This window comes from Pseudophryne corroboree, chromosome 9 (assembly GCF_028390025.1).
Source record: "Pseudophryne corroboree isolate aPseCor3 chromosome 9, aPseCor3.hap2, whole genome shotgun sequence".
NCBI lineage: Eukaryota > Metazoa > Chordata > Amphibia > Anura > Myobatrachidae > Pseudophryne > Pseudophryne corroboree.
This window is the reverse complement of record NC_086452.1, coordinates 349,579,668-349,594,420: the sequence shown is the minus strand read 5'-3', so window position 1 is coordinate 349,594,420 and position 14,753 is coordinate 349,579,668. Positions and strand designations below refer to the sequence as shown.

At 46.0% G+C, this 14,753-nt stretch overlaps 1 protein-coding gene and 1 pseudogene across 2 annotated transcripts in view; both read right to left on the bottom strand.

The window, feature by feature from the left end:
- TMPRSS6 (transmembrane serine protease 6) overlaps positions 1–14,753 on the bottom strand; it is a 377,861-nt gene that overhangs the window by 337,483 nt on the left and 25,625 nt on the right. The window lies entirely within an intron of this gene.
- LOC134962281 (5S ribosomal RNA) lies at positions 14,317–14,436 on the bottom strand (annotated as a pseudogene).

Genomic DNA, 14,753 nt, shown 5'->3' with positions numbered 1-14,753 from the left:
GCAGGGAGTCTGTTGCCAGCAGAGCTCCCTGAAAATAAAAAACCTAACAAAATAGTTTCTCTCAGCGAACTCAGGAGAGCTCACTGAAAAGCACCCAGCTCGTCTGGGCACAGTATCAAACTGAGGTCTGGAGGAGGGGCTTAGAGGGATGAGCCAGTGCACACCAGAACCTAAATTCTTTCTTAAAGTGCCCCATGTCTCCTGCGGAGCCCGTCTATCCCCATGGTCCTTACGGAGTCCCCAGCATCCACTAGGACGTTAGAGAAATCAATGTTTACAAGCTCTCTGTTGTAATTAAGCAGCTTTTCCGGTCGGTTTATATGAATAATGGCTGGAGTCCATTTTTTGCCATTCAACAACCCTCATACGCTAACTGTCCCTGCAATCTACCTGTATATTGTGGATCCGTGACAGGCGTCTGTGACGCCGGGTGCTGTGCTGTGTTGAGCGGTCTGTGCGTGGCTGGTCTCCTTGCGGCTGGACGCGTATTCTCCGTGCCAGCGTCTTGTGCTCCTTCCGGTGTGGCTGTTGGCTCCCGCGGGTGGGACAACGGAACAGTCAGTAGTGAAAAACTGGACTGTCCAGCCAAAATCAGGACATTTGGGAGTTATGACATAAACATACACAGCGCCCCTCGCCCATATTACACCCAGTATCAGATTACATTGCATTATACACAGTTTCCCCCCATATTACACCCAGTACCACATTACACATAGCACACACAGCCCCTCCATATGGGATGTAATCATGTTACCGGCGGTCGGCATCCTAACCGCTAGAAATCCCGACAGTCGTCATTCCAACTAACAGGGACTGTTCCCACTCGTGAGTGTCCACAATACCCATAGAGTTGGAACAGAACTTGTGGAGAGCGCAGTGAGCAAGTAAGGGGCTTCGTTGCGCTCACCCACCCCCACCCGCCAACAATCTGGCGGCCGGGACCCTGGCATCGATATGCTGAACGATGGGATCCCGACCGCCGGTCACCCAATCCCAACCTCCCCATATTACACCCAGCACATGACATTATACACAGCCCCCCCATATTACACCCAGTACCACATTACACACAGCCCCCCCATATTACACCCAGCACATTACATTGTACACAGCCCCCCTCCCCCATATTACACCCAGCACATCACAAACAGCATACAGCCCCCCTCCCCCATATTACACCCAGCACATGACGTTATACACAGCCCCCCCTCCCCCATATTACACCCAGCACATCACAAACAGCATACAGCCCCCCTCCCCCATATTACACCCAGCACATTACATTATACACAGCCCTCCCTCCCCCATATTACACCCAGCACATCACAAACAGCATACAGCCCCCCTCCCCATATTACACCCAGCACATTACATTATACACAGCTCCCCCCATATTACACCCAGCACATCACAAACAGCATACAGCCCCCCTCCCCCATATTACACCCAGCACATTACATTATACACAGCCCCCCCTCCCCCATATTACACCCAGCACATCACAAACAGCATACAGCCCCCCTCCCCCATATTACACCCAGCACATTACATTATACACAGCCCCCCCTCCCCCATATTACACCCAGCACATCACAAACAGCATACAGCCCCCCTCCCCCATATTACAGCCAGCACATGACATTAAACACAGCCCCCCCTCCCCCATATTACACCCAGCACATCACAAACAGCATACAGCCCCCCTCCCCCATATTACACCCAGCACATTACATTATACACAGCCCCCCCTCCCACATATTACACCCAGCACATCACAAACAGCATACAGCCCTCCTCCCCCATATTACACCCAGCACATTACAAACAGCATACATACCCCCTCCCCCATTTTACACCCAGCACATTACAAATAGCATACATACCCCCCTCCCCCATTTTACACCCAGCACATTACATACAGCATACATACCCCCCCTCCCCCATATTACACCCAGTGCCACATTACAAACACCCCCATTACACCCTCCACCCCCATTACACTCTGCACCCACCTGGCTATCTTTCTCCTTCCTGTAGGGGCTGGAAGCCGAACCTCAGTACAGTGTATGAGGGCAGCACAGTGCAGGAAGTCCCAGTGAGAGCCGAGGAGCAGTGAGAGGAAAATTCTAGCATCTACCGAGAGGAAAGCTGCTGCTGCTTGTGGTGCTGGTACATGCTGCTGAGTGAAGTGGGAGGGGCTAGGCACTGGGAAGCAAAACACTGCTTCAGACGGCCTCTCAGTGTGCACAGCAGGAAGGCTGACGCTACACACAACCCTGCGGTGGCTGCCCTGAAGTCTCCCGTGCAAGCCCCGCCCCCGCCTCCCTGGACTTGCGCATACGCAGTTCAGATTTTTAATAACGGACCTTAAAATCCGGGAGGGCCTTTCAGGTATGCGGGGTAGTGGGAGGTTCTTTTAAAAATCGGGAGCCTCCCGCTGAATGCGGGAGGGTAGGCAAGCCTGCTTCAAGGGCTGCAGCACAGGCACTTAAAAGTGCTATATGTCATTCTGACATATCGTGCTGCGGCTCTCTCACCTCCCCCAGCAGTGCTGTTTACTCCCACACCCTGGTTGCCGGGTACTTACAGTGGAGGGCTCCAGTTTCTCTTCAGGCACACACATTTGCCGCTGCTCTCCAGGATCGCGTGGCCGCGTTACAGGGAGGAGGTAAGAGGGTCCCCCAGGCAGGACCCGCTGAAAACCGCAATCCGCCAAAGTCTTTAGGAGACGAGCCGTGCGCACTGGTGTGGACACTGTGGCTGTACAGGGACCCCACTAGACCACCAGGGCAAGGGGCACAGGTCGGATTACCTCATAATCCACTTTAATAGGCACCGCAGTACCCGGTGGTGAAATCCAGCAAGGGATAAGGGGGGTGATTCCGCACTTCTGACCCGATTGCACCACTGCGATAAACTGCAGCGTGCGATCGGGTCAGAATGACCCACAAGGTTCTGACCTGTAGCCCCCAGCCCCAGGCGTTATTTACTGCAAATGTTCCCGCCCTGGAGCTGCATCTCTCTGTCTCCCTCACTCCTTGTCAGCGTTTGGGCACCATTACACACATGATGAGCTGATTCTGGGACTTCTGGGCAATGTCTCCTCTGTAAAGCCGCCTGCATCATCAGCGCTGTGCACTTACAGGACACTGAAGTATTCTACATGTCATTTAGACAGTGTTAGTTAAGAATAAGTGCATTACTACAGGGATAGTTAGTACAAGTACGCTGTGATATAACAATGCACAGTAAAGACTGGATGTATATCTAAAGTATATACCTATATAGCTTTACTTAGTGGTACGGTTTGTACTTAGTTTTGCTAGTCCAGTGCAGTTTTATTGGCCCTCATTCCGAGTTGATCGCTCGCTAGCTGCTTTTAGCAGCAGTGCAAACGCTAAGCCGCCGCCCTCTGGGAGTGTATCTTAGCAGAAGTGCAAACGAAAGGATCGTAGCGCTGCTACAAAAAAAGATTGTGCAGTATCTAAGTAGCTCGAGACTTACTCCTAGCTAGCGATCACTTCAGTCTGTTTAGTTCCTGTTTTGACGTCACAAACATGCCCTGCGTTCGGCCAGCCACGCCTACGTTTTCCCAGCCACTCCTGCATTTTTACCTGGCACCCCTGCGTTTTTTCACACACTCCCCGAAAATGGTCAGTTACCTCCCAGAAACACCCACTTCCTGTCAATCACTCTGCGGCCAGCAGTGCGACTGAACAGCGTCACTAGAGCGTGTGTAAAACTGCATCGGCTTTTGTGAAATTACGACGCGCGTGCGCAGTGCTCCCCGTACGCATGCGCAGAATTGCCATTTTTTGGCCTGATCACTGCGCTGCGAACGAAAGCAGCTAGCGATCAACTCGGAATGAGGGCCATTGTTTGTAATAATTACTGCATTGTATATGTGACTGAGTGTGTGTCAATAGCTGCTGTGTGATTTATATTTCGTTTATCTCACACATATTGCTATCCCTATTAGGGTCATTCCGACTCAATCGCAGCGTGCTTTCATTCGCACAGCTGCGACCGGGTCACTACTGCGCACGCGCATCATTGCCCGGCGACGTAACGACGAAGGGAAAGTAGAAAGCAATGGCAGCAGTGATCGCTTGAAGATTGACTGGCGGTGAGCGTTCCTGGGCAGCAACACAGCGTCTGGAGCCGTTATCAGGGAGTGGTAAGAAAAACGCAGATGCGTTTGAAGAAACGCAGGCTTGTCCAGGGCGAGTGTTTGACGTCAGAGCCAGGACCGAGCAGGCTGAAAACGTCGCAGCTGGTAAGTATGTCTAGCCCTACTTACAAACTGCATAAATTTATTCTAGGGCTGCACAAGTGAACACAGCCTTGCTATGGGGAAAAACCCACCCCCATAGGCGGAGTATAGTTGATGCAAAAAGCAGCTTTGTGCGATCAACTCGGATTGAGGGCCTATATTCTGTACCCTGAGGGGGGCTAAGTGCGTCAGGGATATCATATAATATAGTGTTTCACAGGCTATACTACCTTGGTATTTTTCTCTGTGTTTTACAGTCACCACATACCTCTTAAATCCTCTGTTTGTGCTCTGCTTTGCAGTCACACTATACAGGGGTTTTTTGTCAGGTAATTTGTCTGCTTATTTTGTACTATTTCACCCTTAAGTTACGCTTACATATAATGTCTGCTAAACAGGGTGGTAGATCCATGGCTGATCCTGCACCATGCAGTGCTGACGCCACGGATTGCTCGGAGGAAAACATAGCAACTGAGGGTTCAGGTACTGGAGGTTCTATACCCCATGGCCTGTCTGCAGCAACGGGGGCATATCAAGACCCACCTTGGGCTGCTTTCTCTAATTTACTGACTACGCTAGTAACTAGATTTGCGCCCCCCTATGGAACCTCCTGTGCCATTACAGCCACATATTGTCCCTGCAGTTAATCCGCCATGGGCAGATACACTGTCTTCTCAATTACAGCATTTAAATCAGTCTCTGGATAAGCAAAATCCTGACTCTCGCCCCCCTAAGACCAAGGGGACATCTAAACGGCCTATTACTTCCTCACAATCCACACATGTTTCGGATACCTCGTCCATGGAAGATGGCGCTTACACTGACCCTTCAGACACTCATGCAGATGCTTCTGATGGGGAATCTCTGACACAAGTGGATGTTCCTTACCTGTTGGGGGCTATCAGGCTGATTCTTCAAATTGATGATGACAAAGAGCCTCCAGCTATCTATAAGAACACAGATAAGTTTAAACGTCAGAAGGTTACTAAATTAGTTTTACCACATTCTGACCACTGGGTTGACATTCGTCAGGAATCCTGGGAAAATCCTGGAAATAAATTTTCCCTTTCTAAAAAGATGTAAGCTCATTATCCTCTCGCTGCAGAGTTAAGTAAAAATTGGGAAACACCTCTGCCGGTGGATTCACAAGTCGCGCGTCTGGTGGTGTCCTCTGCTCTGCCTGTCACTACCGTCACCTCACTGAAGGAACCGACAGAGAAGCGTGTGGAGGGTTGCTTGAAGTCCATTTACACTCTTGCTGGAGCTGTGCATAGGCCTACTATTGCGGCTTCTTGGGCGGCAAAAGCTATTGAAGCCTACCGTTGGATTTTCCTGATAATGCTAGACAGTGTCTTTCATATATTATTACAGCCTCTCATTATATTCAGGATGCGGCATCTGATGCAGGTGTTCTGGTGGCCAAGGCATCTACTATGTCCATTCTGGCTCGCCGGATTCTCTGGTTGCGGTCCAGGTCTGTAGATCTGGACTCTAAAAAGACCTTGGAGGTGATCCCTTTTAAGGGAAACATTCTTTTTGGGGAAGATCTCAACAAGTTTGTTTGCTGACTTGGCATCAGCTAAGACTGCATGTCTGCCTAGTACTTCTCCTTTGGCTCCGAAGGCTAAGAGTACTTCCTTTCGTTCCTTTCGACCTCCAGGTAAAGCAAAGGGTCATACGTACCCGAAACAGGCTCGCACTTTCAAAACTCTAAGCCCAAACCTAAATGTGCCTGGGCTGCCCGTCAGCCTGCTTCCAAAAACAGACAAGCCTGCTGCATGACAGGGTGGGCCTCCCCCTGGGAGATCCCAGTGTGAGAGGCCGACTTCTAAGGTTTGCTCAGGCGTGGTTACAAACCACTTCGGACGCCTGGGTAATGGAAGTCGTCACTCACAAATACGCCATCTCTTTAAAAAAAACGTCCCCCTCACCAATTTTGACCAACAAGCATCCCTTCGGATCAGGTAGAAGCAAAAACTCTCCATTTGGTGGTACAATCTCTCCTGGATACAGGAGTGATATTGCCAGTGCCTCTGGCTCAGAGAGGCAGGGGGTACTATTCCACGCTGTTCCTAGTCCCGAAACCAAATGGGTCCTCTGGGCCCATTCTCAACCTCAAGTCTTTGAACAAATTTGTGAAAGTTTCCAAATTCCGTATGGAAACGTTTCCCTCTATTGTTCTGGCTTTGGAGCCCAAGGACTATATGGTATCCCTGGACATACAGGATGCTTACCTGCATATACCTATTGCAGTGTCGCATCAGCAATACCTGTGGTTTGCTATAGGTAACCTACATTTTCAATTCCAGGCCTTACCTTTCGGTCTGACCACAGCTCCAAGGATTTTCACCAAGGTCATGGCTGTCATGACGGCTCTGCTCCGCCGTCAGGGTATCAGGATCCTGCCGTATTCCTGAAAGCCCACGGGTGGCTCATCAACTGTAAGAAATCTCCCCTGGTCCCTGCTCAGAGCATGGTGCACCTGGGAGCGCTATTGGACACCCACAACCAGAGGTTGTTTTTGTCTTCGGAGAAGGTCCTGAAACTTCAGGACAAGATAAGCTGCTTCCTCTCTCACCCACGTGTGTTGGTACACTCGGCGATGCAACTACTAGGCCTCATGTTGTCAGCTTTCGACATGGTAGAGAACGCTCAATTTCATTCCCGCCCTCTGCAGCGGTTGATACTCTCCAAGTGGGACGGCCTGCCTCACTGGATCAGGACTCACATGATCTACTTGACTCCGGAGGTCCGCTTGTCACTGAGCTGGTGGCTACAGGACCAGCAACTGAGCAGGGGTCATCCCTTCTGGATCTCCAACTGCGTCCTTCTGACGACGGATGCCAGTCTGCGGGGCTGGGGAGCGGTGTTGGAGCAACACTCTCTTCAGGGTTGGTGGACCAGGGAGGAGTCTCTCCTCCCGATAAACATTCTGGAATTGCGGGCAGTGTTCAATGCGTTGACATTAGCCCTGCCTCTAGTACAGAACAGGCCTGTTCAAGTACAGTCAGACAACGCCACAACGGTGGCGTACATAAATCATCAAGGCGGCACCCGAAGCAGCATGGCAATGATGGAAGTGTCAAAAATCCTTCATTTGGCGGAACGCCATCTGCCAGCCATATCGGCAGTGTTCATTCCGGGAGTCCTCAACTGGGAAGCGGACTTCCTCAGTCGTCAGGACGTACACGCCAAAGAGTGGAGCCTTCATACATAAGTCTTTCAACTCCTAGTGGACAAATGGGGCCTATCAGATGTAGACCTGATGGCGTCTCGACACAATCACAAGGTACCGGTCTTTGGAGCAAGGACAAGGGATCCTCAAGCAGCATTCGTGGACGCACTAGCAATTCCATGGAACTTTCGTCTGCCGTATGTGTTCCCTCCAGTGTCACTTCTGCCCAGGGTGATAAGGAAGTTCAAGCAAGGAGGAATACTACTTCTAATAGCTCCAGCGTGGCCCAGACGGCATTGGTTCTCAGACCTGCAGGGTCTCTCGATAGAGTGTCTTCTTCTACTTCCACTGCGCCCAGACCTCCTCGTTCAGGGCGCCCTTGTGTCTACCAGTATTTGGCCCAGCTGGCTTTGATGGCGTGGCTCTTGAAGCTTCCGTACTGAGGGCCAAAGGATTTTCTGAGGCGGTCGTTCAAACTATGTTGAAGGCCCGTAAACCGGCGTCTGCTCGGATTTATTATAGGGTCTGGAATCCTTACTTCGCCTGGTGTGCGACTAAGCATTATGACGCATATAAGTTCGGTACTGCCAAGCTTTTGGCTTTCCTGCAACAGGGCCTGGACTTAGGCCTTTGTCTGGAAAAGAGGGCATTTGATCATCGATGTAACAATCTTATCCACTTCTTTTATAATAGCCTGACAACAAAACTAAAATGTAACAATTTACTGGGTATGCCCGTTTAACTCCATTCACCCCTACTGTTTAACCTATCTCTAGACCCCCTGATCCGTATACTTGACTCTCTCACAAACTTTCAAGGCATTCCAGTTGACAATTCAAAATAAAAATTGTAGCCTGCGCTTGTGTATACAGCAGCTCAATTAAAAAATGGAGCGCATAAATGTGTACCGGGATTGAGCGTTAAGTCTGTATATGGTGGCACCTGTAAAAAATTGATTCAAAACAGATTTGTTTACAGCTCTTTTAGGAGCAGTTGGTGGTGTTGTTGCTGCCAGTCCAATTGAGCCTAACTATCCCTACCTGATGTTTCCGTGAGGCTAGAGAGCCGTGCACAGCTTCCGCTCTATCTATTCACTGCTGTGTCCAGCGGGAGAGTGGGTTGATGACGTCACTCGGCGGGCGTCCGGCCATTCGGGCGTCGGCGGCTGTTCCTCCTCGTAGTACCACTATGCACCAACGCGTTTCGTGTGTTCAACACACTTTTCAAGGTGGTGTGGCTCAGAATCTCATTTCCTTTATAGGGGAAAACTTAAAAAAAAAAACGTTATTAGTCCATTTAGGAAAAAATGGATCTCCAGATTCGGAAGTTCTAGAAATGGTGGGAACCGCATGTTCTACAGCTCCATTGGAATATAAAATTTATTTAATTGGACTGGCAGCAACTCCCAAAACACCACCAACTGCTCCTAAAAGAGCTGTAAACAAATCTGTTTTTAATCAATTTTTTTACAGGTGCCACCATATACAGACTTAGCGCTCAATCCCTGTACACATTCCAGTTGACAATAAAATCAACAAAAATTCTAGCATTTGCTGATGATCTATTTCCAATCCTGAGGACAGCCTATAGATAGTATTGTCCAAAATCGCACAATTAGGAATGGCCTCAGGCCCACCTTATAAAGATGATTTCTTTCCCCAAACACCTGTATCTTCTTCAGGTCCTACCTTTATTACTAACCTCAAAAGACGAACAAACACTCAATACGGTCTTCTGTAAGTTTATATGGTCTGGCAAGAAACCCCAGATTAGTCTCAAAATCTTTCAAAAGAGCAGAAAAGAAGGAGGCATAAATTTCTCTCACCTCTCACTCTACAACCAAACAGCGATCTGCCTTCTATTCATCTGTATGACAATTCTCAATTAGAGCAACAGCTTATTCCTAACATACAGTACACATGGCCAAAAAATATATTCCCCCCACCACTCCCAAATAACCCTTTATTAACTTCTACGATGTCTGTGTGATTCAAAATGCACAGATCTCGGAAATTAAACCCACTAAAATGGAATAGAGCTGAATAGGCCCGAAATCATAGAAGAGTCTTTGATTTTTGTGATTGGTTAGTTAGGCTATGTTGCTAGGTAGACCAATTAGGTTGTTTATTAAATTGGTTTAAGCTTGGCCTATCAGTAGGAGAGGGTAGGAGGGCTTTAGTAGCCTTTATAAGGAGGGGTTTGAGTGATTTAAGCCCTCTTGTCAGTTTGGAAGCCCGCCTGCCCTCCTGAAATTTTTTGTTTTCAAGTTCTACATTGACGATACTCATTCGATCGGAGATTCATTCTATTCATTTGGCAGGAGGGCGCTAGGGCCAGCGGTCATATGTAGCATAAGTGGTCACTGTGGGGCACTTACCCCTTTGATGGACGGCCGGTGTTGTCCTGCCCCTGTTGGGGGGACAATGGGCGTTCCAAGTAGGAGGTCTGTACCGTGCCAGTAAGGGGTGGTGAGTCCTTCACAGCGCAGGTTATGCTTATATATAGTTGGGGCATTTCAATCGCCACCATTTACAGTTGGGGGCATTTCAGTAGCCGCCAAGTTGTATGATATATTTGACTGGAGCTGGACATTGTAGCATTTTCCTTGCCATCCCTACATTTAGGGTCATCCAATTAATAAATACAATGACCTTTTAAATGTAACGCAGTTGGTGTCTGTCGTTATTTTTAGTTGATAAGCTAGCCTAAAGTATATGTTAAGGTTAGAGCAACCACAATAAATGATAGACGCCTTACACTCATTATTTCTTCCACTATGGCAAAATCCAGCCTTTCAAGATGGAAACTCGAGCTACCCTTTTCGCTCAAGGCCTGAAGCTGGTTTATCTTCAGTCAGATGCCTGGTGGAAACAAACTCTCGTAAGGTCTCCACCACCACACAAATTATTGAAAAAATTAACTTTACCCATAATCACTTAATTGCTTTATTCCAAGCACATTATGCTAATAAACTTTTACAAAGTTTGACACCTGGACTGGTCCAGCCCATTAGATGCAGCATTACTTCTCCCATCTCCCCCCCCCCCCCCCCCCCCTTCCCTAAACCAATAGCTTTCTTCTATTCCGTCCTACGTAACCCTCTCTTCTCCCGTGAATTCTGTTCGGGCATCATGATATGGCAAGAACAATTTTTACATCTTCAGCAATCTGATATTGTGGCTGAACTACTGTACCTACTCCCTTCTCACCGTGCCTGCAACTTCATACAGAGAAATTACTTATAAAAAGTTCTATAGAGGTTACCTATCACCTAGTGCAATCGGAATTACGGAATCGTCCACTTGTCTCAAATTAGAGATGTGCACCGGACATTTTTCGGGTTTTGTGTTTTGGTTTTGGATTCGGTTCCGCGGCCGTGTTTTGGATTCGGACGCGTTTTGGCAAAACCTCCCTGAAAATTTTTTGTCGGATTCGGGTGTTTTTTTTCCAAAAAACCCTCAAAAATAGCTTAAATCATAGAATTTGGGGGTAATTTTGATCCTATAGTATTATTAACCTCAATAACCACAATTTCCACTCATTTCCAGTCTATTCTGAACACCTCACAATACTATTTTTAGTCCTAAAATTTGCACCAAGGTCGCTGGATGACTAAGCAAAGCGACCCAAGAGGGCGGCACAAACACCTGGCCCATCTAGGAGTGGCACTGCAGTGTCAGACAGGATGGCACTTAAAAAAATTGGCCCCAAACAGCACATGATGCAAAGAAAAGAGAAAAAGAGGTGCACTGTGGTCGCTGGATGGCTAAGCTAAGCGACACAAACACCTCAATATCACAGGAATTATTTGTTCTAATCAATGGTATTATTGGTCCAAATCACTGGAAGAAAATGGAATGGATGGATACTTGCAGTGACACAGAGCTGCAAGATACAGCAATGGCCTACTGTACAACTATATACTGTTAGTCACCAAAATGCTGCACTGTAATACTAGAAGCTATAGAAAAGTATATATATTATTGTATATATCAGTACAGACAGAGCGGTGTAACTGTGACACATGTGTCCTGACAAGCAGTATAGAAGCTATAGAAAAGTATATATAATATTACTGTATATCAGTACAGAGCGGTGTAACTGTGACACATGTGTCCTGACAAGCAGTATAGAAGCTATAGAAAAGTATATATAATATCACTGTATATCAGTACAGAGCGGTGTAACTGTGACATGTGTCCTGACAAGCAGTATAGAAGCTATAGAAAAGTATATATATTATTGTTTATATCAGTACAGAGCGGTGTAACTGTGACCCATGTGTCCTGACAAGCAGTATAGAAGCTATAGAAAAGTATATATAATATTATTGTTTATATCAGTACAGAGCGGTGTAACTGTGACACATGTGTCCTGACAAGCAGTATAGAAGCTATAAAAAAGTATATATAATATTACTGTATATCAGTACAGAGCGGTGTAACTGTGACACATGTGTCCTGACAAGCAGTATAGAAGCTATAGAAAAGTATATATATTATTGTTTATATCAGTACAGAGCGGTGTAACTGTGACCCATGTGTCCTGACAAGCAGTGTAGAAGCTATAAAAAAGTATATATAATATTACTGTATATCAGTACAGAGCGGTGTAACTGTGACACATGTGTCCTGACAAGCAGTATAGAAGCTATAGAAAAGTATATATAATATTACTGTATATCAGTACAGAGCGGTGTAACTGTGACACACGTGTCCTGAAAAGCAGTATAGAAGCTATAGAAAATAAGAAAAGTATATATATTATTGTATATATCAGTACAGACAGAGCGGTGTAACTGTGACACGTGTCCTGACAAGCAGTATAGAAGCTATAGAAAAGTATATATATTATTGTATATATCAGTACAGAGCAGTGTAACTGTGACACATGTGTCCTGACAAGCAGTATAGAAGCTATAGAAAAGTATATATTGTATATATATCGGTACAGAGCTGTGTAACTGTGACCCATGTGTGTCCTGACAAGCAGTATAGAAGCTATAGAAAAGTATATATATTACTGTATATATCAGTACAGAGCAGTGTAACTGTGACACATGTGTCCTGACGAGCAGTATAGAAGCTATAGAAAAGTATATATAATATTACTGTATATCAGTACAGAGCGGTGTAACTGTGACACGTGTCCTGACAAGCAGTATAGAAGCTATAGAAAAGTATATATAATATTACTGTATATCAGTACAGAGCAGTGTAACTGTGACACATGTGTCCTGACGAGCAGTATAGAAGCTATAGAAAAGTATATATAATATTACTGTATATCAGTACAGAGTGGTGTAACTGTGATACATGTGTCCTGACAAGCAGTATAGAAGCTATAGAAAAGTATATATATTATTGTATATATCGGTACAGAGCAGTGTAACTGTGACACATGTGTCCTGACAAGCAGTATAGAAGCTATAGAAAATAAGAAAAGTATATATATTATTGTATATATCAGTAGAGACAGAGCGGTATAACTGTGACCCATGTGTTCTGACGAGCAGTATAGAAGCTATAGAAAAGTATATATTATATATTGGTGGTCCCCACAATGCAGCACACTGATCAGATATTTGCAGCACACTGTGCACAGATATGGAGCGTTTTCAGGCAGAGAAAGTAGATATTTTCAGCACACTGTGCACAGATTATTTGCAGCATACTGAGCACAGATATTATCAGCACACTGAGCACAGATTACGGATCTTTTCAGGGAGAGAACGCTGCCACGTCCTCTCCGTTCAATCTCCAAAGCACGAGTGAAAATGGCGGCGACGCGTGGCTCCTTATATAGAATACGAATCTCGCGAGAATCCAACAGCGGGATGATGACGTTCGGGCGTGTTCTGGTTAACCGAGCAAGGCGGGAACATCCAAGGCTGCCTCGGCACCGTGTAAAATGGGTGAAGTTTGGGGGGGTTCGGATCCCGAGGAACCGAACCCGCTCATCTCTATCTCAAATGCTCATTTTTACCAGCACACTGCTACACTGCCTTTGGGAGTGCTTGACAATCAGATGATTTTGGACACAGGTGACACGTTACGTGGCATAGTTTACCAGCTTTTAATTTTCGCTGACTCCCGAATGGGCAACACCGAGGTTTATGGAACCTTTCACTCATCTGCCGCCAGATGACAAACGGCTTAAGTCTATTGTAGCTGGAGTGGCCCATAAGAGCTTCTTGCAGCAGTGGCTATCACTGACATGCGGTGGGGTGATGCAGGTGAGGCAGAGCCTTTCCTGTCATACTAACGTTTGGAGAAAGGGGTTTGAAAGAGAACCGCACCAATCCAAACATCAAACAAATAAATAATAACCTCTGAAAAACTAAATTTACACTGAATTACTTCTGGATATGGCAACCATAGATATAGGGATAATCTATCCTGATATCTGTATGCGTTGCTTTCAGTGGTGCTCCCTAGAGTCAAAAAGTATCAAATACAAAGAACCAAAAAGAGAAATATTGGAGAATAGACTCTTGTGGGAGCACTCTAATTCAGAGGGTAAACTATAATATATGCAATACTGGTAAGAACATTTTTATTAAGTAAATATTAAAATTAATTTAAGGAGTAACTATATGTGAACAAAGTAGCTTCACGAAAATATAGATGAGTTATATATTATTAGTGATCTCAAATATCACAATATGCGAGTTTCCGGAAGTTTCAAGTCTGTGGTGCTTTTGTCACCATACCATTGCACAGTATCTCCCATGTGATGTATGACCATCATTTTTCTGCCAATATCCATTTCAGATTATTATAGATGCAGAGAATTAAATCATTGGTCATCAAAATCCGAATACCGAGTTGCATAAGTGTGAGTGATACTATATCAGGCAGCCAATTTATTGCAGTACCAGGGTGTTCAGAGGTGGTCTCCCATCCTAGTACTAACCCGGCCTTTCACTGCTTAGCTTCCAAGGTCAGAAGAGATTGGGCATCTCCAGTGAGGTATGACCGCAATTATTAGGCTCGCCTCTTTGGTCACTACAAATATATGCATCTTAGCCGCTATATGTTATGGATTAAAGGCATGTATAACATAAATGTCACAATCATAAGAGATTACGTGCAGTAACATGACTAATCAGCATGTGACACGGCAGCCACAGAAAGAGTACATCTATAGGTTAAGGTCAATTTATGTGGAGAAATTCACAAAAACCACGTACCATCTACATATGAACTTGCCTTATACCGAAACATAGAACTTAGGAACACCAGTACGGCCTTACTAGAATATAATATGTCTTAATTCCAAATGTAATATTCTGCATGAAAC